This window comes from Crinia signifera, chromosome 3, assembly GCF_055691185.1.
Source record: "Crinia signifera chromosome 3, ASM5569118v1, whole genome shotgun sequence".
In the NCBI taxonomy this organism is placed as follows: domain Eukaryota; kingdom Metazoa; phylum Chordata; class Amphibia; order Anura; family Myobatrachidae; genus Crinia; species Crinia signifera.
The window spans coordinates 234,857,635-234,871,142 of record NC_139219.1 but is presented as its reverse complement, the minus strand read 5'-3'; the positions used below and the strand labels follow the sequence as shown (position 1 = coordinate 234,871,142).

Sequence of the window (13,508 nt, the reverse complement as noted above, 5' to 3'; positions counted from 1 at the left end):
AGTATTATAGTGGCGGGTATAGGGGGGACAGTAATGTAGTGGCGGGTATAAGGGGGGCAGTATTATAGTGGCGGGTATAGACAGGGGCGGATCCAGGATAAAATGACAGGGGGGGCACCAATGATAAAAAAGGGTTTGGATGGGGGAGGGGCGGTGTTAGTGGTGCCAGTGTACATGGTAAGAGAGTGGCAGGAGAGGGTGGGAATGGAATTAAAAATAGGCCCTGGCATTTAAAGTACGCAGGCCCACCATGGCGACAAAAGTGAAGGAAGTAGTTGTGCGCGCGCCGAAGGCACGCTCCGGAAAAGGGTGTGTGGCCACTCAACAGGGGGCGTGTAAACACCATATACAACTTCTACACATTATGCAACAAAATACTAGACCCCATTATACTTGCCCCTTACACATGATGCCAAATGGAATGAGCCAAAATTCAAATAATGCCACATGGATTGTGTCAAAATTCACATAATACCACATGGATTGAGCCAAAATTTACATAATAACACACACGGATTGAGCCAAAATTCACATAATGCCACACGGATTGAGCCAAAATTTACATAATGCCAAATGGATTGTGTCAAAATTCACATAATGCCACACGGATTGAGCCAAATGCATAAAATGCCATACGGATTGAGCCAAAATTTACATAATGCCACATGGATTGAGCCAAAATTCACCTAATGCCACACGGATTGAGACAAAATTCACATAATGCCACATGGATTGAGCCAGAATTCACATAATGCCACACAAATTAAGCCAAAATTCACAATACACTTCATAAACAGGGGCATTGTCCACCAAAGGCTCGCATTAAACATTTACACCATAATGTCCATTACACGTTAAGTTACACGCCATTATGTCCATTATGTGTTATGCCAAACACCATAATGCCTATTAAAAATTATGCTACATAAGTGCTGCTTCTCTACATGCTCATTGCCAAGGGTTCCATGCTCATTGCCAGAGGTTCCATGCTCGTTGCCATGTGGGATTACATGCTCATTGCCAAGGGGGAATACATGCTCGTGGTAAATGGGGGACAGCAGAAGTGATAGCCACTGAGAGTGGCAGAGCCTGGCTGTATTCAGAGCACTGCAGGTCCCGGCTATTTGAAATAATACCCCTTTCACACCAGAAAATGCATTCCCAGGTTGGCCCCTTTTACACCAGCCTAGTCCCTGCATTTTCTGGTGTGAGGGGGAGAGAACCCCCCCCCCCCCCCCCCTTTAACCAGTTATCTCATTTAACCGGCTATATCTTCGGAACTAACTGACCCATTTACATGAGACAAGTATCATATTGAAGAACTTTTGAGTGGACTTTTGGTTCCAGAGTAATCTGCCCTCAAAGTACATGAACAGCCATGAAATTACATTTCAAAAATAAAAAAAATCGGTTTACACGCAATATCTCTGGAACCGATTGACCGATTTGGACCAGCCTGGTATCATATTGAAGGCGATTTGGAATTGAATGAAATCAACCACAAGCTTCTGTGATGCCAGGGCGGGAACTGGCAGCCGTCGGAACCGGGTGGGGGTCGGAATTGATGGGTCCCATATTATCCTATGGGGAAAAAACGTTACAGGTTTGCCAGGCGATATCTCCTGTTCCCGGGGGGCTAGAGACACGGGGCTGGGCTCGTTGGAAAGCCCTGGTCCTCAGCTACAAAACATATGACAGGGGGGCACGTGCCCGGGTGCCCCCCCCCTGAATCCGCCACTGGGTATAGAGGGGTCAATAATGTAGTCGCGGGTATAGAGGGGTCAGTAATGTAGTGGCGGGTTTAGAGGCGTCGGTACTGTAGTGGCGGGTATAGGGGGGACAGTAATGTAGTGGCGGGTATAAGGGGGGCAGTATTATAGTGGCGGGTATAGAGGGGTCAGTAATGTAGTGGTGGGTATAGGGGGGTCAATAATGTAGTGGTGGGTATAGGGGGGTCAGTAATGTAGTGGCGGGTATAGGGGGTTCAGTAATGTACTGGTGGGTATAGAGGGGTCAGTAGTGTAGTGGCGGGTATAGAGGGGTAAGTAGTATAATGGTGGGTATAGAGGAGTCAGTAGTGTAGTGGTGGGTATAGCGGGGTCAGTAATGTAGTGGTGGGTATAGGGGGGTCAGTAGTGTAGTAGCGGGTATAGAGGGTCAGTAATGTAGTGGTGGGTATAGAGGGGTCAGTAATGTAGTGGTGTTTATAGAGGGGTCAGTAATGTAGTGGTGGGTATGGAGGAGTCAGTAATGTAGTGGCGGGTATAGAGGGATCAGTAATGTAGTGTTGGGTATAGAGGGATCAGTAATGTAGTGGTGGGTATAGGGGAGTCAGTAGTGTAGTGGTGGGTATAGAGGGGTCAGTAATGTAGTGGCAGGTATAGAGGGGTCAGTAGAGTAGTGATGTTTATAGAGGGGTCAGTAATGTAGTGGTGGGTATAGGGGGTCAGTAATGTAGTGGTGGGTATAGGGGGTCAGTAATGTAGTGGTGGGTAATGAGTTTGAAAAAACTCAGGAGCCCGAGGTGTGCTCCCTACCACCAGTGCTGTGCCTAAACACGTGCAAAGGGGGCCGTGCGTTCGAGTGGGCTTATCTCCCGGAGGAGACGGGCCCCGTTTTTCCCCTAACCCCTCTCAACCATAAGGCCGAAGAGGGGAAAATAGGGAACGGTGGGTCCTCTTCGCCGAAGCTTAGAGAGACCCTCATTCCTCAACCCCCGAAAGGGTTAGGACGGTGGGTCCTCCGCACCCCATGGTTTGGAGAGACCCGCAGTGGACTTCCCTCCGCCTTGCGGCTCGGGGTCGTCCTCGGGGGGACCGCAGCTCTCCCCAAAAGGCAAGAGCTTTGGCACGTTGGGGAAATGGAAGGCCCGTAAGGGACGACCACACAACCCAAAAAAAGTGACACACTACAGAAAACAGAAAACGTGAAAAAGTGCACGAACGTGAAGAAGAAGAGAAATAAATAATAAAGAGGACCCCAGCCAGAAGGCCGGGGTGGGGGTGTGAAAAATTGTCCTACCTCATCCAAAAGGACGAGGTAAGGACGTGCAGCCTATCCTAGAGGGGGAAGTGCGCAGTGCAAGTGCTTACTTGTGCCAGGTGATTTGGGGATCACCCGTGCAGGTTCAGCACCCCCGAGTTTCCCCGGGGGCACAGTGCAGCCTCGGACTCCAGGCAGCCAGCCATTCAGCGTCCGACCAAGTGTTTCTCCGCCTCACCAGCAGGCCCTTTCCGGCCCCCCGGCATGGGAATGGATACTCCACCGGGCTTTTCGATGAGTCTCCCCCGCAGCGGCCGAATAGACCAACCGAAGGAGAAGAAAACACCTACTCAGTCCCAACGTTTCACCTCTCCCAGGGATTGAGTACTGGGCTGGGCTTTTCGCTGTCTCTCTGGCCGAGGGAACTGGGAACCCCCGAACCAGAGAGCAATCTACTCGGTCCCAGCTTTTCCCGTCTTCCTGGGATTGGATACTAGACCAGGCTTTTCGAGTGACTCTCCCTCAGAGGCTATAGACCCCCGAACAAGAGCCCCATCTACTAGGCCCGATGCTTCTCCCCTCCCTACCAGTAGGAGAGTGTGTTCCCCCCCCCTACGGCAGGATGAAGATACTCAGTGAGACTTTGCACCCGCCCAGAACATGAGGTATTTCAGGTCCTCAGCTCAGTAGCAAGGTGGTTTAGTCCAACCTTTCTCTATTCTCTGCCAGGGGGGCGGTCCAGACCCAACTGATAAGAACAGATACTACACTTGATCTTAGCCAAAAGGCCGAGAAGCGATGGTGGTGGGTAATGAGGGTGGTGGGTAATGAGGGTTCAGTAATGTAGTGGTGGGTATAGAGGGGTCAGTAATGTAGTGGTGGGTATAGGGGGTCAGTAATGTAGTGGTGGGTAATGAGGGTTCAGTAATGTAGTGGTGAGTATAGGGGGGTCAGTAATGTAGTGGTGGATATAGGGGGTCAGTAATGTAGTGGTGGGTATACTGGGGTCAGTAATGTTGTGGTGAATAATGAGGGTTCAGTAATGTAGTGGTGGGTATAGGGGGTCAGTAATGTAGTGGTGGGTATAGGGGGGTCAGTAATGTAGTGGTGGGTATAGGGGGGTCAGTAATGTAGTGGTGGGTACTGAGGGTTCAGTAATGTAGTGGCGGGTATAGGGGGTCAGTAATTTAGTGGTGGGTATAGGGGGTCAGTAATGTAGTGGTGGGTATAGAGGGGCCAGTAATGTAGTGGTGGGTAATGAGGGGTCAGTAATGTAGTGGTGGGTAATGAGGGTTCAGTAATGTAGTGGTGGGTATAGGGGGGTCAGTAATGTAGTGGTGGGTATAGGGGGTCAGTAATGTAGTGGTGGGTATACTGGGGTCAGTAATGTAGTGGAGAGTAATGAGGGTTCAGTAATGTAGTGGTGGGTATAGGGAGGTCAGTAATGTAGTGGTGGGTATAGGGAGGTCAGTAATGTAGTGGTGGGTATAGGGGGGTCAGTAATGTAGTGGTGGGTACTGAGGGTTCAGTAATGTAGTGGCAGGTATAGAGGGGTCAGTAATGTAGTGGTGGGTATAGGGGCGTCAGCAATGTAGTGGTGGGTATAGGGGGTCAGTAAAGTAGTGGTGGGTATAGAGGGGTCAGTGATGTAGTGGTGGGTATATGGGGGTCAGTAATGTAGTGGTGGGTATAGGGGGGTCAGTAATGTAGTGTTGGGTAATGAGGGTTCAGTAATGTAGTGGTGGGTATAGAGGGGTCAGTAATATAGCGGCGGGTATAGAGGGGTCAGTAATATAGTGGCGGGTATAGAGGGGTCAGTAATGTAGTGGTGGGAATATAAACCACCCCTACAGGATTTTTTTTATGAAACCAATTTTTATATTGCAGAGTACCAGGGCATATTGCTTTTGATTCTGGCAACCCTGGCATAAAGTTACATATGCAACTGCATCAAAAAATACAAGGAAGGATACACAAACTGTGCATAGTTAGGGGATCAAACCCATGACCTGAGTGCTGTGAGGCAGTAACACTAACCATTACATATGTATACAGTATATATATACCACACTTACCTCCCATGTTTGGATGGAAGATGAAGGAAAGGACCAGTACACCAGTTTGATGAAGAAAAAAAATGTATTTTATTGATTTTTGCATGTTACAGAAAATCAGCTTCAATCTGTTTCAACCAGCTGGTGCTGATCTTCATCAGGATCATGTGCACTCACAAAAACACTGTGTATATAAAGCAGAAAAAAAGGCGCCAATCCCGCCCCCAGTGACCTCAGCTGTGGAGATCAGTGTCAGCTGACAGCCGGAGGTGTGGCTGTTGCCCATTGAATCAGTGAGATGTACGCATAATGCTAAAGCAGAACAAGACAAACAAACACAATAACCACATAAAACTCCTGTGCAGTGATCAGAAAATCCTCTCCTGTGTAGGTAAACCGTGTGTATATATATCTCAGAAAGAAGTGCTGAAGCGCTGTCCGGGGTGTGAATTCAAGGCACTGCTATGTGTCACAGTGCTCTGATGCAGCTATGTGGTACTGATAAGGACTGGAAGTGAATCAGTGATGAAAGCAAGTATCATTCTCATCATTAAACAAATGTTAAAATTGGGTTGCGGAGATGCTTATAGGTTTATCACATTGCACGTGATTCTACATTAGGGAGCTGCCATATCATGTAAGTGTTGAGGACTGACTTGATTCTGAAGCAAGATTTAAATGAAAATTGGGTTCTTTAATGAGTTAGCACACATTGGTACAACTATGCAGATTGGTAATTGGTAAATATAATGAATATGCAATAGTAATGAATAATCTGCAAACAACTTTAGTACTGGATTTTGGAATGAAGAAGTAACAAGGCAGTGGTAACTGAAGAAAGAGAGTTCACTTGGATGATGCGATGTAAACCATCGATATGATGTTGAGACAGCAACTGAAGAATGAATGTTCATTAACATGATACTATGTGAACCATCAATAGGACGTTGAAGACAACAGTGATTGAAGAATGAATGCTCACTTATATGATGCAACGTCGATAGGGTTTCGGATACAACAATGACTGCAGGTGAGTAGTAGTAGAAACTCACTGGAATACCATGACACAGGCACAGGAGGCAAGTACACCGATAATGACAGTTGGTCGATATCTGAGCACCAACAAAGGCAAGATGGCTGCTCCTACGTCAGTGCATCAGCCGAAACTCCAGCATACTGGACACACTACTGCGGATTAGACTCACAGTGGGACAGAGTCACTCACAGGAATGCCTATCAGGGACATTCGCAAGAGATGGCACAGCAAGCACAGGAGAGACAGCAGAGACACCGCTGGGCAGGCGCAGGACAGGAGCACCAGATGACAGCGTGCCCAGAGTGAAGGTACTGTATGACAATATGTTAGGAGCACACTTTAATGCAAGCCTGGAAAGGCACTTAGATGCTAGATAAGTGTTTCTGAGACTCTGGATAACGACAGACAATATTTAGAAAATGCATGCAACATAAATGTTATAACAAAATTGTGTTAGCGCTCCGGCATGTAAACGCCCATGCAAATGCAGTGACACGGTGTGCCGGGGGCGGGTGGCTGATGTCACATGATGTCAGCCGCCCGCCCTATCTTCGGTCCTGAGCCCGCAAATATAAGTTAGTCTCCACTTGATATTTGCAAGCCCTGGAGAAATCATTCCATGGTTGGTCACCATGGAATGATTTCTCCAGCAGCGGGCATCTGTTGCGAGGGGATATGATGGCAGCGATTCGGCGGGTGGCGCAGCAACTACTCGGTAAGCTGCGAGCTTCTCAGGTTTTATTTATTAACAGTTTCTTATATAGCGCATACATATTCCACAGCGCTTTACAGAGGATAGTTGAACACTGACATCAGTCCCTACCCCAGTGGAGCTTACTATCTATATTCCACAAGTAAACGCACACAGACATTCTAGGGTTAATTTTGTTGGAAGCCAACTGACCGACCAGTATATTTTTGGATTGTGGAAGGAAACCGGAGGACCCGGATTAAACCCACACAAACACGGGGAGAATATACAAACTCCGCACAGTTAGGGCTATGGTGGGGATCGAACCCATGACCTCAGTGCTGTAAGGCAGTAATGCTAACCATTATACCATCCATACTGCCAAGCATATCAGAATCAGGGCCACTGTAGGTATGTCCTTGGTGAATATAAACTAAATTAGATGCAACAGAAAACATACCATTTTAAAGTCCTCATTCATCCATTTCAGGGTCAGACAGTTTAAACTATAGAGCCATTGGAACGCTCTTCTCATGGTCTCCTCCTCTCCTGAGGGGTGGAGTATAGTCCACAATAAAAAAAACTTCAATTGATTCACATTGTGGTGTCCATAAAGTGTCTGGCTACTGGGAGTTTTTTATGATCAGTCTGTGGATTGGTAATACTCAAACTCTTTTTACTTGATGAACGATGTTGACTCAGACTTTCTTTCATCATTCTTGTGGTTTTGCCAACATATAGCAATTCACAAGGACATATCAGAATGTAGACAACATATTTGGTTTTGCAGCTCAATCTGAATTTAAACTGATATTCCTTCTGATCGCTTGGATTGGTAAATGATTTGCCAATTAGTAAAAAATGGCAATTTATACAGCCTGTACAATTGAAAATGCCTGGTTTCTTGGTGAGCCAATTCTTAGTTCATTCCATTGTGCAACTTCTATCAGTGACAACATTCAGGTTGTGTCCTCTGCGGTATGCAAATCCCAGAGGTGTGTAAAGGATCCATTATTATGTGTTAATTAAGTAATTCAAGATGGAAAAATCACCATTTTAAATCATGAAAAATCATCAATAAATTTCCTCAACATAATAAACTTGGATGAAATCTCCTGGGAGGCAAAAAAATTATTGGTGTTCAATAGTGAACATAAAAATGTTTGCATACACCGGTGCGGCACTAGAGCCCATGGCACACCCCTTTATTTGAAAAAAAAAAAAAAAAGATACTGTGTAGCAATAAATCAAATAAGAGGCATATCATTTCAATCTTAGACTAGTCCAAACACTACTTGCTTCCAAAAACGTTTTAGCAGACACTCTACCCATATTATGCGGAATGCTGGTATATAAATAAACCACATCTGTACATACCAACCATGCCATATCAGGTTATTCAGATAATGTAAGTAATCTATTTAATAATGCAATAGTATTCAATAGAAAGGTAGTATCTTTTAGCAAAATAACTAAGGTACTGATTGGGTCACCCTTGCACAGGCATGGATGGCATTGGGCCATGGGTTGTTGGTGTATCCTGAGGACTGAATTTGGGAATACCTTATATATGTAGCTTTCATAGAGTATATCATATTGTAGTTTTCCCATACATGATGGGTACTTGTATGGCTTATTTCCTACAGTGTAACCTTTGTAGTGGTCCCTTACCTGGTATGCTCCTGGATGGGATGAAAAAACACAGTTCTGACCTTTGTGTTAGGACCCTACTATGAAAATTACTATGCTGCATTCACCAGATTTTGTGTAATCTACTCAAGGCATTATCGATTCCCCCCAATCCTATGTAGTGCACCTAAGACAGCTGCTTCACCTGGTACCCTTCGTGGGTGGAATATATAACCTCAGCAATTTTATTACCCAAAATGGCTGCACCAACCCTGCATTATGCTTATTTTCTTTACGGTCTCTACTTAATTTAATAGAAAATCCTTTGGAAAATGTTTTTATTTTATGTATGTTTGTTTTCATCTTAAAGCGACTGAGTCCTGACTCCTGCTGGAGAAAAGGGCTATAAAATAAACGTATTATTATTATTATGATTATGATTATTATGAAGTAGAATTGTACTGTAGAACTGGGCGGTATTACAGGAAAGTCAAATCTTACCTATAAATAAATACAGCTAAGACATTTTTTGATTACTAGAGCTGTACTAACACCTACATAAAGGAAATACTATATAGTTTGTCCTCTATGACATATCAAACTATTTTCTCGGTTCAGTTACATTACAGTGTTTTAGCTCATAGCTGTCACATGACTCACTGTAATTAAACATGGAGAAATCATACACGTGCCTTTGTTTTCTTTTTATTGTGGTAAAAGCATTCCTAGATATATGAAAAGAACAAAATGTGCAGTCATGTTTAAAGTTGTATTATATTTCTTAAGCGTTTATACCCATTTAGTGTATATTTAAATGAAGGTCATGGAAAGTGCAATATTATTATACGATTTATTTAAGCTACACCTAAATTTAACATTAAAACAGGAAAAAAACATACAACATACCTACAGATAAATAAAGAATATTTTTCCATCCATCCTTCCTTCGATAAAATGAAGCATGCCAGTACTATACTTGCCTACTTTTAAAAATTAGAATCAGGGAGATTATGGCATGATGAACCATGTGCATACCTCCCAACTTTTGTCATTGTGAAATCGAGCCCTGTTGCTGCAAATGCATCTGCGACATTAAACCTTTCAGGTAAAATATTTATTCAGGCTCAACAGCCCTAGCACTAGTAGCAGATCCAATGGTGAGCCACTTTAAAATAAGAACATTAACATTGTTCAACATTCAATGTAGACCATTTCTGAATAAAAAAATTACAATTAATTTAAATCAGACTATTTGTACTGTATGCTGAAAAACAAACCCACATCATAATGTTCCCTCATCCAAACTATAGAGTTTTTGAGGTATGGGGTGACATTTAATGAGATGCAAAAATGTGATTTGTGTGATTTTTAGGCAAAAAATGTCCGAAATCGCACTTTTTCCTGAATTCGCATATTTAATGAGATGCGAAAAATGGCAAAAAATGTGTTTTTTTGCCGCGAAACCGGACATTCTAAAGGTGCAATTTTTAGTAACGCCGGAACTCGCATCCAGATGTTTTCCCATTGAAACATCGCCACACATGCAGACCAGGTTCTGACATTCAAATTGGCCAGAACCCTGCACATATCATTGAGATCTGTGCATCGTCCTGTCTTAAAAAATGTGTAAAAGTAAAAAAAACAAAAAAAAAATGCATGGGGTCCCCCTCTCCTGAGCATAACCAGCCCCGGGCTCATTGAGCCGGACCTGGTTCCAAAAATATGGGGGACAAAAAGCGTATTTTGGTTTCAAAATACGGGGGACCCCCAGATTTTTTGTCTACCGTATTTTTGGAACCAGGACTGGCTTTCATGACTAAAAAACGCACATTTTCATGACTATAAATCGCCCATTATCGCACTTAATCGCACTTTTTTCCCCAGAATATGCAGCTCATTAAATATGGCAAAAAAATGTGATTTTAAAAAGTGCGATAATGTGTGATTTTGAAAAGTTACTAAAAGTCTCATCCCATGGTGTTTTATAGGTGATGTGCCAGAGCTGGATTCTTGCCAAGCCTAGAGCCAAATCAGCTTGACAGGGACAGCAGTGGTTCTGCAGGACACCTGATTGATCTGCCCTTGGGCAGGTCCCATGCCTCCTCTCCCTGCACTTTTTATTGGACTTCTGGCAGATTCTGATTGCACTATTATGCCAATAAATATACTTTTTTCATTAAGGATGCTGCTGGCTTATTAAATACTCATCTGTGTGAAAAATTAGTTACATAAAATAAATAATTTCATATATATCTACTGTATTTGCTGGCGTATAAGACTACTTTTTTCCCCTGAAAAATATGCCTCCAAGTGGGAGTTGTTGTCTTATACGCCGGGTGCACTTATATAACAAACCCTCTATTTTGAGTGGAAATGTTGGCGGGTCGTCTTATACGCCCAGTCGTCTTATACGCCGGCAAATACGGTACATGAATATATATATATATATATATATATTTTCCAGCCCTAGCATTTGAATGAGTGTGCTGCAAGTTAGGAGGGCCTGGAATTGGGCCATGCACCCATCTTTCTTGCTGTCAGACATGTCAAGCGCGAAGGGGTGAACATATAGTTGGAAAGTTGCATTGTGCTCTATGGGCCAGATGTATCAAGCTTCAAAAGTGATAAAATGAAGAGTGATAAACAGCCAGCCAATCAGCTTCTACCTGCCATGCCACAGACTGTGTTTGAAAAATGTCAGACAGGAGCTGATTGGCTGGTTGTTTATCACTCTCCATTTTATCAGTTTTGAAACTTAGTACATCTGGCCGCAACAATTTTAGGGCCACCAGCTAATATCTTACCTAGGGAACCAAGCTAGTCAGGGATGGCTTTGATTAGCAGAATAGTGTGAATTTAAACAAGTTAAAATTCCAACCATGCACGGGATGTGTTACCAAAACACGTTCCCTAGCATGCTGCCGCAGCAGGGGAAATCATTCGATGGTTATAGATCATCGAATGAGTTCTTCTGTATTTGCAAATAAAAGTGGGAACTAGCTTTTATTTGCTGTCGCCAGGAGGAAGACAGAGCATGCGGCTGAATTCTTGTGACGTCAGCCGCCCGTGTACCCATCAGAATGCCTGGCATTTTCATGGGGACGCCCATAAACACTGGGAATACCTATGGTTTAGTGCTGCCACCACCCCACTCTTCCCGCTGCAAATGGCCCAGCAAGTGAGTAACTCGCCATGGCCGTTCGCAGTCGGGGTTTGCACATACGCAGAAATGCGCAAGTAGAAACCCCGACCATAGGGGCAGGGACCAAATTTAGATCACTACGGGTGATTCAGAATCGACCCATATATCTGATGTACTACAAGGTCATGCTTGTTATACAGAACAGTCCTCAATAGTATGACTTCACTGGAACACAGATGTGAATCTAATAGCTGTGGAATCTCATCCAAACTTTGACAGCTTGGAAAGATGTGCTCTGCTTCTGGGTGGGAATTCAACAACCTTCAGGCATAGAAAGCATCTGCCAGTTTGCACGTATGCATTGAATTTGGGCACCTTGTGTTGAATTGCTGCCAGTAAGTGCCTTTGATGATGTGTACTTATTTATTCCCTGATAATGTGTTATGTATGCAAATAGTCTTAATTGTTAGTTGCTGATTTGGTAAAATTTAAGCTTGACATTAATCATAAGTATAAATATGATTTTGCCAATGTGTGATCAACTGCCCCTTGTCAATGGTACGAGAGCCTTCTTGGAGTGCCAACTATTCTTCTTGCCAGGTACCATCCTACATGACTCATATAGGGAGATGATGGACACACTTAAATCTTATGTGAAAACAAATCAAATGAAATGACCTGTCAGACTATTGGTGAACTTTGATTTTTAAGTATGTAACAATGACTACAGAATAAATTTTCAAACAATGAGTGAAAGACGTTAATCAGATAATGCAACGAAAATCCTTCCTGACAAAAAATCTGATATTTCCTGGTATGATTTGGGCACTGCTCATTTGAAGCACTTATGTGAAATGTTTGAAAATCCTCCTATTATGTTGCTGTATGTTCTCTGACATAGTACCTCAACCAAAAATATAATATCTATATTGATCACTTACACTAGAAGAATGTATGAAACATCTCTATTCATTTATTAGAGAATGAAAACAATCTAAGGCCCGCAAATAAGTGGATAAATTATTAAGAATAATTCTGGTGCCTGGATAGTTAAGTATGGCTGAGCTCCACTAGAGCATGTTCTTATACGGTATCCAAATGGATGAGAAACAATGTATAGGTTAAAAGTTAATAGGTTGACAAGATATGGTCAACATTCATATGGTCGACATGGTCAGAAGGTCGAAGCAGGCAAAGGCTTTGGTCAACATGAAAAGGTCAACATGAGTTTTGGGGATTTTCTTTTTATTTTTTTATTCTTCACTGTCCATATACTGTAGATTCCGATGGGGAACAGTAAAGTGGCTTGAGGCGTGGAAAGTGAATCGAGTGATGTGAGAAGATGGGCTACACTAATTCTGGTCCACATGCTCAGGTGTCAACAAAAAGTGAAAAACTCATGTTGGCCTTTTCTGTGTTTATCTTTTTCCAGTGTCGACCTGGTGCATGTCCACATTTTGTGGATGACTTAGATATTGTCAACCTAGACATTGACAACCTAAAGTACCACACCCTTTTAATACACTCAAGAACAATAAATGACGCAAGTTATCATTGACAATTAAGTAAAAATATTTGAATGAAGATTGTCAGTGACATCATGCAGATTCCCAGGAATTTGAAAGAAACAACAGCAGTGTATAGTTGATGTCCATATGCCAAAATCATACGAAAATGTTAAACTCCTAAGCTGGCCATACCCTATACTACTTCTCATCCAGTTAATCAAGGGGCCAATTAAACAACCAGGAACTGTAATTCAATACACTATTCGTCTATTCATCAGCCCAACCAAATGCGCAACTTTCCCTCCAACTGGAAGAATGTCTGATATCATTCTGTCTACTGCATGTTATTTAAACAAAGAAGAAGAAATGGCGGAACTGGCATTTTTTGGGGCAAGTGCTTGTTAAGTCAAAATCAGGGTAAAAAAAAAATGTGTGAATAAGAGAAGAAAGCAACAAGGCCCTTATT

At 43.2% G+C, this 13,508-nt stretch overlaps 1 pseudogene; it reads right to left on the bottom strand.

The window, feature by feature from the left end:
- Positions 1-3,674: 3,674 nt before the first annotated feature.
- Positions 3,675-3,782, bottom strand: LOC146066076 (U2 spliceosomal RNA; annotated as a pseudogene).
- Positions 3,783-13,508: the final 9,726 nt, after the last annotated feature.